The 20,863-nt window shown below is 54.7% G+C and overlaps 1 protein-coding gene across 1 annotated transcript in view; it reads right to left on the minus strand.

The window, feature by feature from the left end:
* Nucleotides 1-8,355: 8,355 nt before the first annotated feature.
* LOC310891879 (uncharacterized protein) overlaps nucleotides 8,356-20,863 on the minus strand; it is a gene marked incomplete at its 5' end in the record, with an annotated part of 37,263 nt that continues 24,755 nt past the window's right edge. The window contains 9 exons of the mRNA XM_083854106.1: nucleotides 8,356-8,693; nucleotides 9,705-11,238; nucleotides 11,870-11,977; nucleotides 12,338-12,439; nucleotides 12,529-14,167; nucleotides 14,528-14,629; nucleotides 14,719-17,486; nucleotides 17,844-17,958; nucleotides 18,542-18,762. The remainder of the gene's footprint in view (nucleotides 8,694-9,704; nucleotides 11,239-11,869; nucleotides 11,978-12,337; nucleotides 12,440-12,528; nucleotides 14,168-14,527; nucleotides 14,630-14,718; nucleotides 17,487-17,843; nucleotides 17,959-18,541; nucleotides 18,763-20,863) is intronic.

A 20,863-nucleotide genomic window follows, 5' to 3' on the forward strand; every position in this document is an offset into this window, starting at 1 on the left:
GTCCCTCCTGTGAACTACGCCAACATACTCCTTCTGACCAGAGTGACAGAGAATGCGGTTCAAAGAGGGGACTGCTCCACGGCACTCGTCTCTCCCTGCCACTCCAGAGCATCTTGCAAACAGTTGCTGGGTGCCTGCAGTGGCACCGTGCTGGTACAAACTAAGCATGCGTGGAGCTGCCCGGAGAAGGGCCCTCCCCGTGCCCACCCCAGGTCTCAACTCAAGCGCAAGGTGCCTGCTGGCTCTGCAGCACCTAGATGCTCCTGCCTTCCGCTGACTTACCTGGCAGATTAACCTGAGGCTCGTGGTCCACATCAGGCTGAGGTGTCGAGTAGCCAGAGCCTACGAGAACTGCTGCAATCAAGCACAGAAGAGAAACATTCCCCGTGCATGGTGTGATCTACCTCTTCCTTAGTGACCTGCAGCGACTGGAGGGGGCTCAGGCAAGGATGTGGGACCCAGACACGAGCCAGGATTTCCAAAGCCGCAAAGGGGCCTGCTGAGCTGGAGGCTCCCTCTTGGCCTCTTCCCAAATCCTCTCTCCAGGCTGTGCGCAACACCCCGCAGGGACCACGCCGCCAAAGATGTGGCCCCTCAGGTGTTTCTTACGGGAAGATCTCTGCTGGACACAAAGGAAGACCCCACTGCAGGGGGAGCGTGCAGACCCCGGGAAAAATGATCATCCATGTTTGTCATGGAGAAGCCCCCTGGCCAGTGAGCAGCTGAACCCTTGCTGAGCTAGCTCAACAAACCCTTAACAAACAGCAAGGAAATGAACACGGACAACTTACCACCTGTGGGACCCATACTGGCAGGCTCAGGAGCAGGATTCCATGGAGGCACTTGACCAGTACTGCCTGTGGGCACAAGTGGGATCAGACACAGGTAAGGGGAGCTTCCATTGCCTCTTGGGGCCTGCCTCTTCCTCAGTGACCGGGAGGCACTGGCTGGGGCTCAGGTAATGACATGGCCCAAACAGGAAGAAAAGCCTGGGTTCTTCCCTCTCTGTGGAGAGGGGCAGGGGTGGCATCTCTCCAAGTGAAGAAATATTCAGGGCTCATTTGTGCAAGCCCCCTCAAGGCACAAACGCACTTGGAAGACCCTGAATAAACTATTACAGCCCATTAGCCATCTTCCTTCAAGGAAGCACACTCGCAACGTACCTCGGGGATCCTCCTGAGGCTCCAAACCATGATCCAGCTGAGAAGCTGGATATCGAGAGCCAACATCGTCATCATCTAAAATCAAGCAGAGATGAGAGACGTTGCCATGGCATGCTGTGCTCTCCCTCTTCCCCAGCACCCTGCAGTGACTGAGGGGGCTGAGGCAATGTCACGGGACAAAGATGCAGGTGGAAATTTCCCAAGAGGGGCCAGCGGCCTCAGCCCCACAGGGGCTCAGACCCGGGCTTCTCGGCCCCAGCGCCGCTCCCGGCCCCCCCGGCAGGAAACAACCCCGCAGCAGCCACGGCCCCACCGTGCCACCCTGCGGGGCTTCTGCCTCCTGCCTGCCCCCTGCCCGCGGTGCCCGCCCGGCCCTGCTGCCATCCCGTCCCCGTCCCCTCCATCCATACGCGTGCCGCGCAGCACCATGCCGCCCAGGGTTTGGTGTTGGCCCCGGCCCTGCCCACCCACCTGCTCCCGGTGGTCGCCATGGCGCAGCCTGGGCACCCCGGGCACACAGGGCCACCAGGAGGAGGAAGAGGACGCAGGCAGGGGCCGTGGCTCCCCACACTCGCACCATGCTTCCACCACCGCCGCTGCAGCTGCAGCTAGTGCTGCTGTCAGGACCGGTGCGGAGCAGTGCCTGTGGGCTGGCCCAGCGTCACAATGGGGTGTCGGGATGTCACGGCCCAGCACTGCATCACCGAGAGGTATTGTGACCTCGCAGCCCTCCCGGTGTCACGGAGCAGCGTTGGGACCTCATGGCCCTCGCAGCGTCACGGAGAGGTGTTGTGACCTCACGGCTTGGCACAGCGTCACAGCAGAGTTCCGAAGAAATTCTGCATTTCAGCTTACACTTCTTGCTCATAGGCTTTCAAGTAAAACTCGTGTTTTACCCGATTTCCAATGGTGATTTATCCGGCTACAGAATCTGTCTTTGAGACTAGGGAATGTTACCCAATGATTTCCTGAATTGCCAAGGTGATGGCATTCATGCTCTGCGGGTGGCAAGTCGCAGGCTGGCAGCCAGTTGAAGGAGCTGACACGGTGTCTGTGGGCTTTGAAGGGCACTCGCCTTTGCAAAGGGAGATGCTGTGAGAAGCGTGGCTGATCTTTGCTCTTTTTGTTGAACCTCTTCTTTCTTCTTCCCCGCCTCTGAATGCAGCCATTACTTCCACGGGGCTGACCAGTCTTTGAGGTGCACAATCACCGTCCCAGTTCCAGCACAGCTGTCCCACTACGTGCACTGCTGTCCCAGTACAAGCATCAGCATCCCAGTACCAGTGGAGATGCCCCACCAAATCTGTCCTAGTACCAGCAGCATGGCCCCAGTAAGAGCATCACCACCCGAGTACCAACATCACTGTCCCGCTTCCAGTACCACCTCCAGCACCCTGATTGCCCCCAGCTCCACTATTGGTATCTCCACAAGGTCCCAGCACCACTACCGGCATCTCTGTCCAGGACTGGTAGCAGCATCCCCAACTTGGTGCCAGCATGCCCAGCCCCAGCTTCCCCCGCCCATGCTGGTATTGGCAACTCCAGCCCCAGCAGCCCCAGCCCCAGCATCCCCCAACCCACCGCGAGCACCCCAGACAGGCACCTCCTGGGGACCCCTACAGACAGCCGGCCCATTGGCTCCCCATCACAGCTCCATGGTACCAGTGGCGGTACCACAGGGCCCGCTTCCACCACAGATGGGAGCAGCATTGGCACCCCTGCAAAAGAGAGGAGGTGGAAAACCAAGGAAACCCTACTAACCTGAAAGTACCCCAAACTACCCCCACCCCTGTCTCCAGGGCCTGCTTGCTGCCCCCATCCCTGGAGCGATGCTGATCCCATACCAGCCCGCTCACATCCCCACCATCCTCCACCTGCTGCCTAAGGCCAATGCCTGGTCTGGGGTGCCGGGCTCACAGTTCGTGTGGTGCCGCTCCCACCTGCGGTGCTGCCCCTACCCGCTGCTCCTCCGTGTCCCCCCAGCTGTGTCTGGGGTCAGCCCATGGTGATGGGGACACTGGTGCCCCACCGCCGCTGGAGCTGAGGCCTGGGGGCCATGCCGCACAGGGAGCCCCTGCACCCCACAGGCTCCTGCCTGCTGCAGGCCCCCATCCACCCCGGTCCCCCACCACCGCTTCTCCTGAATCCTCTGCTCCCGGGGCAGCTGCTCCCTGCTCCCTGGAACCTGACCAGGAGCAGGGGGCAGCCGCCACTCCCCTCAGAGGACAACGTGGTGCTCCCCAAAGATGAGGGGACACAAATCCCACCACCACCCCCCCAGACCACTCTGGCTCCACCAACCTGTGCTGAGGCGGCACCCGGTGGTGAGTCTGCGGCAGTGGCACAGCCACTGGTGGAAGTTTTACTGGCAGTTTTCTTCCTATCACCAAAGATTTTCAGCTCGACGTCTTTGTGGCCACCATAGCCAAGATGGCTGCCATTCGCCACTTCACGCAGGAGACATTCTCGGTTTACAAGCAGCAATCTAGAAGGGCACCTTTCCGAGTCAGCTCCCTTAGTACCTGGATCAAGAAGTTATCATCGAGGTGCTTTAGGAATTTCCTGGACCTGTTTGTGTCTGTTCCTTGTCCTTCCCTGCTAACATCTGGCAACCCAAAGTCACCCACCCACTTAGGGACAAGGGCAGCTGATCTGGAGACATTGCCTAATTCCTTATTGAACCATCCAGCCGTGTAGTCACCCGGGATGGGAGGCCTATCTCCAACTCCCACAACATCCATTTAATTGGTTTGTCCCTTAATCCTCACTCAGAGGCTCTCAACCGTGTCATTGCGCCAGCCCCCTGCCTCACCTGCCCTGCCTATCCCTCCTGATGAGCCTAGGACCGTCCCTCGCAGCACTCCAGTCACAGCCCTCTGCCCAACCAGTCGTGCTTATGCCAATGATGATGTAGTTCTGGGGCTGAGCCAAAGCTTGCCAGTACGTCTGGCTGAAGGCTCACCCTTTCAGATGCACGGTATTTACAATAAAGGGTTCTCATTCATGCATCCCGTCAAAATAAATAAATAAGTAAATACATAAAAAAGAAATGGGGGAAGAGAAAGAGAGAAAAAAGGATTTTACATGATCTTGGTATCAATCGTACTTTTGCTGCCCTTCGGCACTGTTAGGGGTTCCTCAGGCTCTCTCACAAGAGCAGGGCTGTCCCCCACTTCTGCTCTCTAATGAATTCAGTGCTGCAAAACCAAACCAGAACAGAGGTGTTGCTGAACTAACAAAAGCAGAAGATTGATCAATAGCTAAAGGGGTGAGCTTTGTGAAACCTCTCTGGCCCTGGCTGTTTCCTGCAGTTCCCCACCATCACGGAGATGGGCCAGAGCCCCCTCGACCTGCACGAGGGCTTGGGAGTGAGACAACAGGATCGTCCAGTTTCTCCTGTCCACTCATTTCTCCCTTACTCAGGGAATGCTTAAGAAAGAGGCGGAAGGGCTCTCAAAACCAGGAGCCCTCTGTGTTCAGCATTGCCATCATCTTCATACTTTGGGCGCTAGCACACGGAAAAAGAAGAAATTACAAAGCTCTCTCAGCTGAGTCACAGGAAGAGCCGCTCTCAGCAAGAGCGCTGCAGACTGAGGCCACAACATCAGCCAGAAAATGCTGAGCAAATGCAGCTTTCTCACAAGCCTCCTCTCTCCTCAGCGCCTGTGTCTGCTGGCTTTCACAAAGTGCCTGTCAAGACATTGCTGCAAGGAAAACATGCAGGCTGTTTCTCTGCTTCTTCTGTGACCTGGATTTGGAAGAACCACCACCATGGGACACTTCTCAAACAAGGCATCAGTATTGGCAGCCACCCTCACAGGGAAGAACCCTTTCCTAACGCCCAGCCTGAACCTGCCCTGTCCCAGCTCCGTGCTGTTCCCTCGCGTCCCCAGAGAGAAGAGATCAGCGCCTGCCCCTCCACTCCCCTCCTCAGGAAGCTGAGGGCCGCCATGAGGCCTCCCCTCAGTCGCCTCTTCTCTCGGCTGAACAAACCAAGAGACTTCAGCTGCTCCTCACACCTCTTGCCCACCAGACCTTTCACCATCTTCAGCAACCTCCTCTGGACACTCTCCAATAATTTTATGCCCTTCAGGACACAAAACTTGTACTTTCAGCTTCAGTCCTTAAAGAGTTAATGAGTTTCCCTCGAAGTGCAACGGAGCGTTTAAGACCAGTCAGAAGATTTCTTCCAAACTCTTTTAGCATTTTCCCTTTCTAGGATTTACATCTCTAGTCTTAATAGCTGATCTTCCTTCTTTCCAAATTATAACTATAACCTTTTAAAGGATTTACTTCTGCCTTTTTGTATGACAGAATTTGTTTGGACAGTTTGACACTTGCTGAACTATCATGGAATCACTTAGGTTGGAGAAGATCTCTGAGATTGAAGATTTGAATGGATTTGATTGAAGATTTGAAGGATGTACCCCTTGAAAGGTATGACTGGGAACTTTTTACTGATGGTAGTAGTTTTGTGAAGAATGGAGCACGATATGCAGGGTATGCAGTAACAACCCTGAAGACAGTAATTGAAGCCAAACCTTTACCACCTGGAACATCAGCACAGCGAGCAGAACTGTTAGCCCTAACTCGAGCACTGGAACTGAGTAAAGGAAAGATGGGAAATATTTGGACAGATTCAAAGTATGCCTTTGGAGTGGTCCACGTTCATGGAGTATTATGGAAAGAAAGAGGGCTGTTGTCCTCACAAGGGGCCAATATAAGATATCACGAGGAGGTGTTAAGTCTGATAAATGCGGTACAAAAACCAAAACAAGTGGCTATCATGCACTGCAAAGCCCATCAAGGACGAACCTCGAAGATATCAGAAGGGAATCGGTTGGCAGATCAAGCAGCTCGACAAATTGCTCGGAAGGTGCGGAATGTGATGGCTTTGGTACCACTCAAGGCAGGCCCCACTCGTCTTAATCTTCCCAAGGAAGCAAGATATTCGCCAGAGGATGAGAAATTAGCAGATCTCCTAAAGGCCCGAAAGAACTCTGATGGATGGTATGTAACCGCTACGGGCCAGGTAGTAATACCCCCCTTGGTGATGCGAGAAATACTTCAGATAAGACGTAATGAGTGTCACTGGGGTGCAGAGGCAATGGTAACATTTTTAAAACGTAGCATTATCTCTACACATATGTTAACAGTGGCAAAATCAGTAACGTCAAAGTGTGAGATTTGTTTGAAAAATAATCCAGTAGCAAGAAAACATGCTGAAATGGGAAGAGTGAGAGTAGGGATAGAACCAGGAGATTACTGGCAAGTTGATTTTGTAGAGTTACCTAGGACTAGGGGATATAGGTATTTGTTAGTAGGGGTTGACACCCTGTTTAGTGTTACTAATGTCAACGAAGGAAACTACCGGTGCATAGTAACACATGAAAATAGCACAGATTATGGGATAAGAGAAATATTGGTATATCCAAAATTGGATAAAGGGATATTGGTAGCCCACCAAAAAGGATCTAGAAGAAAAAGGGAGGACCAGGTACCATGGACACAAGTGGTACAGATCCCACACGGGCAATCATCAGAGAATTTACTGGTAGGATTGATTAAAGATTTTGCCATAATGAAAGGAACTGATAGAATTAAAATTCAGTTGGGCATTAGAATCTCTATTTGCACAGGTAGCTGCTTATCGAAATAGAGAAACGATTTATAAACTTACAGGACAAGTAAGGCTTTAGAGATTTTAATATCCAACTACAAGCTACAACTAAAATGGTGCTACAAAATCGATTGGCATTAGATACGCTGTTATTAACGGAACATGGAGTATGTGGATTTCTAAAAGATCGTATTGATCATTGCTGCATCCACATTCCAAATGTGACTATTGATATAGAACATGACATAGAACAACTGGCTCGAGTGGAACAAGATGCAGAACAGGAAGAGAAAGATATGACAACAAGCTGGTTGGATAAAATTCTTAGCGGATGGAATATTAGTAATTGGGTTAATGGACACAAGTGGTACAGATCCCACACGGGCAATCATCAGAGAATTTACTGGTAGGTAAAGGTAAAAAGTTCAACTCTGATGAAGACATCTTACTTCATCCCGACGACCACCCGGACGACCACCAGAGAGTGATATGCAAGCGCAGAAGGACTGATTAGATAATTAGCATACAAAGCGGGGCTAGGCGGAGCTAGGAAATGAATATGCATAGATGTGTTGTAAAACTTAATGCATATGTAATATTTTAGGAGATAAAAGAGAACTGAGTGAACAAATCGGACGAAGTTAGATTTGGGCAGGCATGCCCCTAACTTCCAGCGCCTAATAAAAGCACCTTCATATAATCACTTTGTGGCTTATGTGTCTTCGTGAATGCTAACAAGATGATCAGGTCCAACCGTTAACCGTGCACCGGTTAACCGTTAACTGAGAGCCTTCTCTCCTTCGGCTTCTGGCCCCAGACAAATCTGAGGGAGGAAGAAGCTGAGGCCTGTACATGGCAAAGGACAGAAGGTGAGGCTTGGCTGTCCCCGAGAAGACAGAGCTTCAGCCCTGTGCCCTCCAACCCTGGGCCCATCCACGGGGAGACAACTCATCCTCACCCCCAGAGGGGACTCCGGAGCTCGACCCGAGCTTTCTGCTCCTCCAAGGAGCCACATGGGAGGAGACGGCCACCCTCAAGTGAGATTTTGCAAATGAGGATCTCTTACCTTTGGTGGTGGCAGCACCTCGGGTCTCCCCTCTGGTTCCAGTTGCTTGTGCCAGCGTGTGGCAATCCCAGCCCTGACTCCAAAGAGTTAGGAATTTTTTCTTGTACTCCTTGAGGAGAGCTGAGCCGTAGGAGCGTTGGCATGGGGTGCCCTGGCCAAAATCGGCCATCCGTGCAGGGTCAGGACCTGAGGAGGGCTGGCTGTGGGGAGCCTGGCCTCGGCCCAGGATCAGGAAGGGCCCGGGCTTGTGTGTGGCTGCGGCACTGCCAGTTTGAGCAGGGGGTTCTCGGGTGAGCGCTGTGCAGGGTCGCTGCCGCGCTCACAGCCCTTCTGTCTGCTCCTGCTGTGCTGCTCCCCAGCTCCCTTCCCCTGCGTTCCCTGCATGGTGGGCACAGTCTGGCTGACCCCCAGCACCGAGGACCCTCAGGGTTACTTGTCAATCAGTCACAAAGTCCTGCTGTGGGTTCCTGGGTGTTGCTGTACATAAGACCCGGACTGCTGTGCTGTATTATTCAATGTTTATTGAAAGTGTGGCCAAGGCTGCATCCCGGGGGGGCCTGCCCCAGCCCTTGGAAGAGGGTGGAGGGGGCCGTGGAGGTGATGTCTGTGCCCACGAGGACTGGGGGATACTGGGCCGGTCGCGTGCCTTCCATTGGTCTGCTGCCGTGCGTGGGGGCTGTGGAGGCCGGGCTGGTGGCAGGCGGGTCGGTCTTCCAGGCACTGATGGTGGCCGCTGGTGTCGGGCCTGGCTCTCAGGCGTACGACGGTGGTCAGGCTGCCTGTAGGGGCTCACGGAGCGGCTGCGGGTGTCAATGTCTGGGCTGCCTGGGCTGTGGCGAGGCGCCTGCGGAGACAGGAATTTGCTGAGGCCGTGCTGCGGTGCCAGGCGGGTGCGAGGCAGCAGGGTGCCGGCATCCGGCTGTGCTTGAGATGTGGGCAAACATGCTCTGTGCAGAAAACAGGGTGCCCTGTGCCCTCGGCTGGGACTCTGCTCCCCTCCACATCCTGCCCCAGCTTGTCTCCTCCCCAGCGGCTCGCCAGCCATCCTGACCTGCCTGCTCTGCACGTGCTGTCCCAGCAAGAAGACCTGGCCCCCGCAGAGACAGGGGTCCACAGCCGGGCTCTGCAGGGCCCGGTCACCACAGCCACCGACTGCCCTTTTTCAGAGCGCCTTGCAAGGACCAGTACTCAGCTCCCTGCCCAGCCCTGGCCCTGGCCCAACAAGGTGACGGCCTCGGCTCCCTGTTCGGTGAGGTGCTGCCCATCCGCTCTTTGGGATGTGTAATTAAACACACAAGCTCTGTGTGTGCTGAAGACACGCACGCTGGCAGCGCTCAGGTGCGGCTGTGACACACCGACTGCCCCTCTCCAAGGCAATGCCCGCAGCTGGCAGGGCTCATCCCCATGCTCCCAGTAGCTGGCACACCTTGGCTGAGGCGGACACCTGCAATTCAGGGCATCCCAGAACAGGGTGCCTTGTGCTGGGGGGGAACTGGCACTGCTGCGCTTCTCTCTCTGATGGCACCCTCTCTCAGCTCCTGCATTTCTCTTCCTGACCTCGCTTTGCCTACGGCTGTCCCTGGCTCTGCTCTTGCTGCGGAAGGGCCAAGCTTCGCTAAGACCAGCAACAGAAAAATGGGCTCCAGAACAGAATGCCCAGGAATTAGAGGCCACCTAAAGCACTGGACAGCAGAAATTTCAGAAGAGTCTGGTCAAAAACTAACTGCTCACTTCACAATACGCTAACGACAACTGCTTCCTGGCTGGCAGCAGCCATATAATAATGTTAACAAAGATACGGTAAAGAATTTGGGAGGGGGAGAGGAGGAGAGGGAGCGGGGGAACAACAACTCACTGGTTTTTCTGCCTCCAACGCCCCACAAGCACACAGCACGCAGCACGCAACTGTCCCAAGCAGGACGAGAACCAAGAATGCCACAGCGCCTCCTACGCAGTAACTTCGGAAATTCTGGGGCTTTGCGGTGTTTGCATTGTTCTCCCCATCCACGCCTGCAAGAACAATTGTGGACATTGCTGTGTCCTGCGCACTACTGGTAATCTCACAGGAGGTCTGGCATTGCCAGGAAGTGTTCTGTTTCATTTGGTTAGCATCTTTGAGCAAGTGAAAATCCTCAGGCCGCAATGCTTCCTGAGGTTCAGCAGAAGCTGGGGAATCTGCCAAAGGCACTGCAACTCAAGGCACTCTGGAGCCTCCCTTTTGCCTCTCAGCTTTGTTTTCCCTCCATCCTTTGTTTTCCCTGCCATAATGCTGAGGGCCCAGTGTCTCAGGTTTGCTCCCCCAGCTCTTTGGAGTTCTAAAAGGTCTTAGGTGCTTGCCCACCTTCGCTGCTCGAGGCACACTCGGAGCCTTAGGGACAAAACTGAACAAAATTCGGGAGCCCAGGAGTGCCAGTGAGGCAGTGCCCCATCTGCACTGAGTCAGGGCACCACTCTGGGCCTCAGCTCACAGGAGGGGTCCCATTTCCCATTGTCTGCTCAGTGGGCTTCTGACGGCCTCGTTCCCCCAAGAGCAAAGTTCCAAAATCCCTGGGAACTGGGTGCGCTGGGAGGTGACCCCTCTCTAACCACAGCCACAGAGTTTTGTGAGCGTCCCTCCGCTGCACTGCTGTCACAGCCCGGGGAAGACAGCCATCCTCAGGGAGCCACTCCTGTCTTCCTCTGCAACACTTGCTGCCTACTGACACTCTTGGGTTTGGCTGCTGACATGAGCTGCAAGAGCGGGCACCAGGGCAAGAACCTGCACACGCATGCTGGTTCTGGTTGGTGACAGCGGATGACCAAGAAACAGCCTTTACCGGGTGGGGCAGTTGACTTCATTGCCTCTGTTCTTTTGCCAGGGAGCGGCAGTGTGCGACCGCTTCCTTGCCAAAGCACCTCCTTCGGCACAGTCTCTCTAACCATCCCTTTAGAAAGAACACAGGACTGTGTGACTACAAGGAACTGCTCCTCCTTGAACCGTATTCTGGGCACAGTTGCAAGCACACACCAGTTGTTGCTGCTGGCTGGATACCAAAGTTTGCACGGAACAGCTCGGACCACTTATGGTAGTGCTGGGCTAGCAGCTGCCCCCGGGACACGGTGTGACCCACAAGCGGCAGTAGAGGCTCTCGGCCATCTCTGGCGCTCACCAGTGCCTGCTAGGTGTGAAATTGAGTGTCTCCGCTCTGATCCATCCCTTCCTGCTGTGCAGGTTACAGTGTGTCCACACATGGATTTAGAACCTCAGCTTCCCAAGTCTTACGGCGGACAGAGTGAAATATACCCACCAGGTGCTGCCTTCTCTAAGTCCTTTCTAATTTCCTCTATGATGTGAGAGTACCTCACGGAAAGTTTTCTTCCTTTAGCTTTATCCTTTGCTCTTAGAGGACCTGAACAGAAAGTAGGAAGTTAACTTTGGCACCAGTGCAATTTGGAGAAGCAGGGCTTAGTTTGTGAAGTCAGTGAAATGGCTACCCACTGCTGGGATACCAGCTGGGCTCCAGCGCAGGAAGCAGCCGAGGGTCTGGCAAAGCCCTCCCTGGGGACACTTCTGCAACCAAAGCCCCGTGAGAAGTTTCTGTCACATCAACACCTACATCAGTAGCTCTATGGCAGTGCCCTGTTTGCACTGGGTCAGGGCATCACTCTGGGCCTCAGCTCACAGGAGGGGTCCCGTTTCCCATCGTCTGCTCAATGGGCTTCTGACGGCCTCGTTCCCCCAAGAGCAAGGTTCCAAAATCCCTGGGAACTGGGTGCGCTGGGAGGTGACCCCTCTCTAGCCACAGCCACAGAGCTTTGCGAGCGTCTCTCCGCTGCACTGCTCTCACATGCTGTCACAGCCCGGGGAAGACAGCCATCCTCAGGGAGCCACTCCTGCCTTCCTCTGCAACACTTGCTGCCTACTGACACTCTTGGGTTTGGCTGCTGACATGAGCTGCAAGAGCGGGTACCAGGGCAAGAACCTGCACACGCATGCTGGTTCTGGTTGGTGACAGCGGATGACCAAGAAACAGCCTTTACCTGGTGGGGCAGTTGACTTCATTGCCTCTGTTCTTTTGCCAGGGAGTGGCAGCTTGCGACCGCTTCCTCGCCAAAGCACCTCCTTTGGCACAGTCTCTCTAACCAGCCCTTTAGAAAGAAAGCAGGACAGTGTGACTATAAGGAACTGCTCCTCCTTGAACCATATTCCGGGCACAGTTGCAAGCACACACCAGTTGCTGCTGGCTGGATACCAATGTTTGCACGGAACAGCTCGGACCACTTATGGTAGTGCTGGGCTAGCAGCTGCCCCCGGGACACGGCGTGACCCACAAGCGGCAGTAGAGGCTCTCGGCCATCTCTGGCGCTCACCAGTGCCTGCTAGGTGTGAAATTGAGTGTCTCCGCTCTGATCCATCCCTTCCTGCTGTGCAGGTTACGGTGTGTCCACACATGGATTTAGAACCTCAGCTTCCCAAGTCTTATGGCGGACAGAGTGAAATATACCCACCAGGTGCTGCCTTCTCTAACTCCTTTATGATATCCTCTACGATGTCAGAGGATGTTGGGGAAGATTTTCTTATTTCAGCATTGTCCTTCGCTGTTAGAGGACCTGAACAGAAAGTAGGAAGTTAACTTTGGCACCAGTGCAATTTGGAGAAGCAGGGCTTAGTTTGTGAAGTCAGTGAAATGGCTACCCACTGCTGGGATACCAGCTGGGCTCCAGCGCCGGAAGCAGCCGAGGATCTGGCAAAGCCCTCCCTGGGGACACTTCTGCAACCAAAGCCCCATGAGAAGTTTCTGTCCCAGCGCCATCTACATCAATAGCTCAGTAGGAGAGCATACCAGGGCTCGTGCCTTGACAGGGCACACACACACGTGCCGGTCTATACCCTCCCACCTGCAGAGATGCCTGGCTGACGTTTGGGCTTGAGCTGGCAGCTCTCAAAGGAAGTCAAAAGCCACAACTTACCCAGGCCATCTCCCAGAGCTTCAGTCCTGGAACCCATCTGGGAGCCTGGATCACCTTCGCCTTCGGTCCCATCTGTAAACACAAGTGGAGTCCCTCCTGTGAACTACGCCAACATACTCCTTCTGACCAGAGTGACAGAGAATGCGGTTCAAAGAGGGGACTGCTCCACGGCACTCGTCTCTCCCTGCCACTCCAGAGCATCTTGCAAACAGTTGCTGGGTGCCTGCAGTGGCACCGTGCTGGTACAAACTAAGCATGCGTGGAGCTGCCCGGAGAAGGGCCCTCCCCGTGCCCACCCCAGGTCTCAACTCAAGCGCAAGGTGCCTGCTGGCTCTGCAGCACCTAGATGCTCCTTCCTTCTGCTACCTCAGGGATCCTCCCGAGGCTCCAAACCATGATCCAGCTGAGAAGCTGGATATGGAGAAGCAACATCGTCATCTAAAATCAGGCAGAGATGAGAGAAGTTCCCATGGCATGCTGTGTTCTCCCTCTTCCCCAGCACCCTGCAGTGACTGAGGGGGCTGAGGCAATGTCACGGGACAAAGATGCAGGTGGAGATTTCCCAGCTAGCTGTAGCTAGGTTTAAGAGATGTTCAGGAGAACAGCAGTGATATTCAGAAGTGATGAGCACCTGTAATTTCAGGTTTAGTCCTTAACAAGTTAATGAGTTGACCTCAGAGTACAGCAGAGCGTTTAAGACCAGTGAAATTATTTCTTCCAAACCCTGTTAGCATTTTCCCTTTCTAGGACTTACATTTCTACCTCTAGTCTTAATAGCTGATCTTCCTCTTTGTATGGTAGTGCAATAAAAAGAAGTAAATTGCACACTGTTTGCATGACGTAGAGTAATCAATAAAAAACACCACGATCTGGTCAAATTGAGCTGAGCCTGTCCTTTAAAAACAGGAGAATATGCTACAGGAAAGAAGACATGTCTTTGTAACTGCTAAGCCACTCAATCTTGCTATCGTCACCAGCGAAAAGCCGTTCTTCCCGGCACAGCATGTGCAGAGCAGGCAGGTCGGGGTGAACCTGAAGACCTGGCCCCCGCAGGGACAGGGGTCCACATGCTGTCACAGCCCGGGGAAGACAGCCATCCGCAGGGAGCCACTCCTGCCTTCCTCTGCAACACTTGCTGCCTACTGACACTCTTGGGTTTGGCTGCTGACATGAGCTACAAGAGCGGGCACCAGGGCAAGAACCTGCACACGCATGCTGGTTCTGGTTGGTGACAGCGGATGACCAAGAAACAGCCTTTACCTGGTGGGGCAGTTGACTTCATTGCCTCTGTTCTTTTGCCAGGGAGTGGCAGCTTGCGACCGCTTCCTCGCCAAAGCACCTCCTTCGGCACAGTCTCTCTAACCAGCCCTTTAGAAAGAAAGCAGGACAGTGTGACTATAAGGAACTGCTCCTCCTTGAACCATATTCTGGGCACAGTTGCAAGCACACACCAGTTGCTGCTGGCTGGATACCAATGTTTGCACGGAACAGCTCGGACCACTTATGGTAGTGCTGGGCTAGCAGCTGCCCCCGGGACACGGCGTGACCCACAAGCGGCAGTAGAGGCTCTCGGCCATCTCTGGCGCTCACCAGTGCCTGCTAGGTGTGAAATTGAGTGTCTCCGCTCTGATCCATCCCTTCCTGCTGTGCAGGTTACGGTGTGTCCACACATGGATTTAGAACCTCAGCTTCCCAAGTCTTATGGCGGTCAGAGTGTAATATACCCACCAGGTGCTGCCTTCTCTAACTCCTTTATGATATCCTCTACGATGTCAGAGGATGTTGGGGAAGATTTTCTTATTTCAGCATTGTCCTTCGCTGTTAGAGGACCTGAACAGAAAGTAGGAAGTTAACTTTGGCACCAGTGCAATTTGGAGAAGCAGGGCTTAGTTTGTGAAGTCAGTGAAATGGCTACCCACTGCTGGGATACCAGCTGGGCTCCAGCGCCGGAAGCAGCCGAGGATCTGGCAAAGCCCTCCCTGGGGACACTTCTGCAACCAAAGACCCGTGAGAAGTTTCTGTCCCAGCGCCATCTACATCAATAGCTCAGTAGGAGAGCATACCAGGGCTCGTGCCTTGACAGGGCACACACACGTGCCGGTCTATACCCTCCCACCTGCAGAGATGCCTGGCTGACGTTTGGGCTTTGAGCTGGCAGCTCTCAAAGGAAGTCAAAAGCCACAACTTACCCAGGCCATCTCCCAGAGCTTCAGTCCTGGAACCCATCTGGGAGCCTGGATCACCTTCGCCTTCGGTCCCATCTGTAAACACAAGCGGAGTCCCTCCTGTGAACTACGCCAACATACTCCTTCTGACCAGAGTGACAGAGAATGCGGTTCAAAGAGGGGACTGCTCCACGGCACTCGTCTCTCCCTGCCACTCCAGAGCATCTTGCAAACAGTTGCTGGGTGCCTGCAGTGGCACCGTGCTGGTACAAACTAAGCGTGCGTGGAGCTGCCCGGAGAAGGGCCCTCCCCGTGCCCACCCCAGGTCTCAACTCAAGCGCAAGGTGCCTGCTGGCTCTGCAGCACCTAGATGCTCCTGCCTTCCGCTGACTTACCTGGCAGATTAACCTGAGGCTCGTGGTCCACATCAGGCTGAGGTGTCGAGTAGCCAGAGCCTACGAGAACTGCTGCAATCAAGCACAGAAGAGAAACATTCCCCGTGCATGGTGTGATCTACCTCTTCCTTAGTGACCTGCAGCGACTGGAGGGGGCTCAGGCAAGGATGTGGGACCCAGACACGAGCCAGGATTTCCAAAGCCGCAAAGGGGCCTGCTGAGCTGTAGGCTCCCTCTTGGCCTCTTCCCAAATCCTCTCTCCAGGCTGTGCGCAACACCCCGCAGGGACCACGCTGCCAAAGATGTGGCCCCTCAGGTGTTTCTTACAGGAAGATCTCTGCTGGACACAAAGGAAGACCCCACTGCAGGGGGAGCGTGCAGACCCCGGGAAAAATGATCATCCATGTTTGTCATGGAGAAGCCCCCTGGCCAGTGAGCAGCTGAACCCTTGCTGAGCTAGCTCAACAAACCCTTAACAAACAGCAAGGAAATGAACACGGACAACTTACCACCTGTGGGACCCATACTGGCAGGCTCAGGAGCAGGATTCCATGGAGGCACTTGACCAGTACTGCCTGTGGGCACAAGTGGGATCAGACACAGGTAAGGGGAGCTTCCATTGCCTCTTGGGGCCTGCCTCTTCCTCAGTGACCGGGAGGCACTGGCTGGGGCTCAGGTAATGACATGGCCCAAACAGGAAGAAAAGCCTGGGTTCTTCCCTCTCTGTGGAGAGGGGCAGGGGTGGCATCTCTCCAAGTGAAGAAATATTCAGGGCTCATTTGTGCAAGCCCCCTCAAGGCACAAACGCACTTGGAAGACCCTGAATAAACTATTACAGCCCATTAGCCATCTTCCTTCAAGGAAGCACACTCGCAACGTACCTCGGGGATCCTCCTGAGGCTCCAAACCATGATCCAGCTGAGAAGCTGGATATCGAGAGCCAACATCGTCATCATCTAAAATCAAGCAGAGATGAGAGACGTTGCCATGGCATGCTGTGCTCTCCCTCTTCCCCAGCACCCTGCAGTGACTGAGGGGGCTGAGGCAATGTCACGGGACAAAGATGCAGGTGGAAATTTCCCAAGAGGGGCCAGCGGCCTCAGCCCCACAGGGGCTCAGACCCAGGCTTCTCGGCCCCAGCGCCGCTCCCGGCCCCCCCGGCAGGAAACAACCCCGCAGCAGCCACGGCCCCACCGTGCCACCCTGCGGGGCTTCTGCCTCCTGCCTGCCCCCTGCCCGCGGTGCCCGCCCGGCCCTGCTGCCATCCCGTCCCCGTCCCCTCCATCCATACGCGTGCCGCGCAGCACCATGCCGCCCAGGGTTTGGTGTTGGCCCCGGCCCTGCCCACCCACCTGCTCCCGGTGGTCGCCATGGCGCAGCCTGGGCACCCCGGGCACACAGGGCCACCAGGAGGAGGAAGAGGACGCAGGCAGGGGCCGTGGCTCCCCACACTCGCACCATGCTTCCACCACCGCCGCTGCAGCTGCAGCTACTGCTGCTGTCAGGACCGGTGCGGAGCAGTGCCTGTGGGCTGGCCCAGCGTCACAATGGGGTGTCGGGATGTCACGGCCCAGCACTGCATCACCGAGAGGTATTGTGACCTCGCAGCCCTCCCGGTGTCACGGAGCAGCGTTGGGACCTCATGGCCCTCGCAGCGTCACGGAGAGGTGTTGTGACCTCACGGCTTGGCACAGCGTCACAGCAGAGTTCCGAAGAAATTCTGCATTTCAGCTTACACTTCTTGCTCATAGGCTTTCAAGTAAAACTCGTGTTTTACCCGATTTCCAATGGTGATTTATCCGGCTACAGAATCTGTCTTTGAGACTAGGGAATGTTACCCAATGATTTCCTGAATTGCCAAGGTGATGGCATTCATGCTCTGCGGGTGGCAAGTCGCAGGCTGGCAGCCAGTTGAAGGAGCTGACACGGTGTCTGTGGGCTTTGAAGGGCACTCGCCTTTGCAAAGGGAGATGCTGTGAGAAGCGTGGCTGATCTTTGCTCTTTTTGTTGAACCTCTTCTTTCTTCTTCCCCGCCTCTGAATGCAGCCATTACTTCCACGGGGCTGACCAGTCTTTGAGGTGCACAATCACCGTCCCAGTTCCAGCACAGCTGTCCCACTACGTGCACTGCTGTCCCAGTACAAGCATCAGCATCCCAGTACCAGTGGAGATGCCCCACCAAATCTGTCCTAGTACCAGCAGCATGGCCCCAGTAAGAGCATCACCACCCGAGTACCAACATCACTGTCCCGCTTCCAGTACCACCTCCAGCACCCTGATTGCCCCCAGCTCCACTATTGGTATCTCCACAAGGTCCCAGCACCACTACCGGCATCTCTGTCCAGGACTGGTAGCAGCATCCCCAACTTGGTGCCAGCATGCCCAGCCCCAGCTTCCCCCGCCCATGCTGGTATTGGCAACTCCAGCCCCAGCAGCCCCAGCCCCAGCATCCCCCAACCCACCGCGAGCACCCCAGACAGGCACCTCCTGGGGACCCCTACAGACAGCCGGCCCATTGGCTCCCCATCACAGCTCCATGGTACCAGTGGCGGTACCACAGGGCCCGCTTCCACCACAGATGGGAGCAGCATTGGCACCCCTGCAAAAGAGAGGAGGTGGAAAACCAAGGAAACCCTACTAACCTGAAAGTACCCCAAACTACCCCCACCCCTGTCTCCAGGGCCTGCTTGCTGCCCCCATCCCTGGAGCGATGCTGATCCCATACCAGCCCGCTCACATCCCCACCATCCTCCACCTGCTGCCTAAGGCCAATGCCTGGTCTGGGGTGCCGGGCTCACAGTTCGTGTGGTGCCGCTCCCACCTGCGGTGCTGCCCCTACCCGCTGCTCCTCCGTGTCCCCCCAGCTGTGTCTGGGGTCAGCCCATGGTGATGGGGACACTGGTGCCCCACCGCCGCTGGAGCTGAGGCCTGGGGGCCATGCCGCACAGGGAGCCCCTGCACCCCACAGGCTCCTGCCTGCTGCAGGCCCCCATCCACCCCGGTCCCCCACCACCGCTTCTCCTGAATCCTCTGCTCCCGGGGCAGCTGCTCCCTGCTCCCTGGAACCTGACCAGGAGCAGGGGGCAGCCGCCACTCCCCTCAGAGGACAACGTGGTGCTCCCCAAAGATGAGGGGACACAAATCCCACCACCACCCCCCCAGACCACTCTGGCTCCACCAACCTGTGCTGAGGCGGCACCCGGTGGTGAGTCTGCGGCAGTGGCACAGCCACTGGTGGAAGTTTTACTGGCAGTTTTCTTCCTATCACCAAAGATTTTCAGCTCGACGTCTTTGTGGCCACCATAGCCAAGATGGCTGCCATTCGCCACTTCACGCAGGAGACATTCTCGGTTTACAAGCAGCAATCTAGAAGGGCACCTTTCCGAGTCAGCTCCCTTAGTACCTGGATCAAGAAGTTATCATCGAGGTGCTTTAGGAATTTCCTGGACCTGTTTGTGTCTGTTCCTTGTCCTTCCCTGCTAACATCTGGCAACCCAAAGTCACCCACCCACTTAGGGACAAGGGCAGCTGATCTGGAGACATTGCCTAATTCCTTATTGAACCATCCAGCCGTGTAGTCACCCGGGATGGGAGGCCTATCTCCAACTCCCACAACATCCATTTAATTGGTTTGTCCCTTAATCCTCACTCAGAGGCTCTCAACCGTGTCATTGCGCCAGCCCCCTGCCTCACCTGCCCTGCCTATCCCTCCTGATGAGCCTAGGACCGTCCCTCGCAGCACTCCAGTCACAGCCCTCTGCCCAACCAGTCGTGCTTATGCCAATGATGATGTAGTTCTGGGGCTGAGCCAAAGCTTGCCAGTACGTCTGGCTGAAGGCTCACCCTTTCAGATGCACGGTATTTACAATAAAGGGTTCTCATTCATGCATCCCGTCAAAATAAATAAATAAGTAAATACATAAAAAAGAAATGGGGGAAGAGAAAGAGAGAAAAAAGGATTTTACATGATCTTGGTATCAATCGTACTTTTGCTGCCCTTCGGCACTGTTAGGGGTTCCTCAGGCTCTCTCACAAGAGCAGGGCTGTCCCCCACTTCTGCTCTCTAATGAATTCAGTGCTGCAAAACCAAACCAGAACAGAGGTGTTGCTGAACTAACAAAAGCAGAAGATTGATCAATAGCTAAAGGGGTGAGCTTTGTGAAACCTCTCTGGCCCTGGCTGTTTCCTGCAGTTCCCCACCATCACGGAGATGGGCCAGAGCCCCCTCGACCTGCACGAGGGCTTGGGAGTGAGACAACAGGATCGTCCAGTTTCTCCTGTCCACTCATTTCTCCCTTACTCAGGGAATGCTTAAGAAAGAGGCGGAAGGGCTCTCAAAACCAGGAGCCCTCTGTGTTCAGCATTGCCATCATCTTCATACTTTGGGCGCTAGCACACGGAAAAAGAAGAAATTACAAAGCTCTCTCAGCTGAGTCACAGGAAGAGCCGCTCTCAGCAAGAGCGCTGCAGACTGAGGCCACAACATCAGCCAGAAAATGCTGAGCAAATGCAGCTTTCTCACAAGCCTCCTCTCTCCTCAGCGCCTGTGTCTGCTGGCTTTCACAAAGTGCCTGTCAAGACATTGCTGCAAGGAAAACATGCAGGCTGTTTCTCTGCTTCTTCTGTGACCTGGATTTGGAAGAACCACCACCATGGGACACTTCTCAAACAAGGCATCAGTATTGGCAGCCACCCTCACAGGGAAGAACCCTTTCCTAACGCCCAGCCTGAACCTGCCCTGTCCCAGCTCCGTGCTGTTCCCTCGCGTCCCCAGAGAGAAGAGATCAGCGCCTGCCCCTCCACTCCCCTCCTCAGGAAGCTGAGGGCCGCCATGAGGCCTCCCCTCAGTCGCCTCTTCTCTCGGCTGAACAAACCAAGAGACTTCAGCTGCTCCTCACACCTCTTGCCCACCAGACCTTTCACCATCTTCAGCAACCTCCTCTGGACACTCTCCAATAATTTTATGCCCTTCAGGACACAAAACTTGTACTTTCAGCTTCAGTCCTTAAAGAGTTAATGAGTTTCCCTCGAAGTGCAACGGAGCGTTTAAGACCAGTCAGAAGATTTCTTCCAAACTCTTTTAGCATTTTCCCTTTCTAGGATTTACATCTCTAGTCTTAATAGCTGATCTTCCTTCTTTCCAAATTATAACTATAACCTTTTAAAGGATTTACTTCTGCCTTTTTGTATGACAGAATTTGTTTGGACAGTTTGACACTTGCTGAACTATCATGGAATCACTTAGGTTGGAGAAGATCTCTGAGATTGAAGATTTGAATGGATTTGATTGAAGATTTGAAGGATGTACCCCTTGAAAGGTATGACTGGGAACTTTTTACTGATGGTAGTAGTTTTGTGAAGAATGGAGCACGATATGCAGGGTATGCAGTAACAACCCTGAAGACAGTAATTGAAGCCAAACCTTTACCACCTGGAACATCAGCACAGCGAGCAGAACTGTTAGCCCTAACTCGAGCACTGGAACTGAGTAAAGGAAAGATGGG

The sequence above is a fragment of the Anser anser genome (assembly GCF_964211835.1).
Source record: "Anser anser genome assembly, contig: HAP1_SCAFFOLD_151, whole genome shotgun sequence".
Classification (NCBI taxonomy): Eukaryota; Metazoa; Chordata; class Aves; order Anseriformes; family Anatidae; genus Anser; species Anser anser.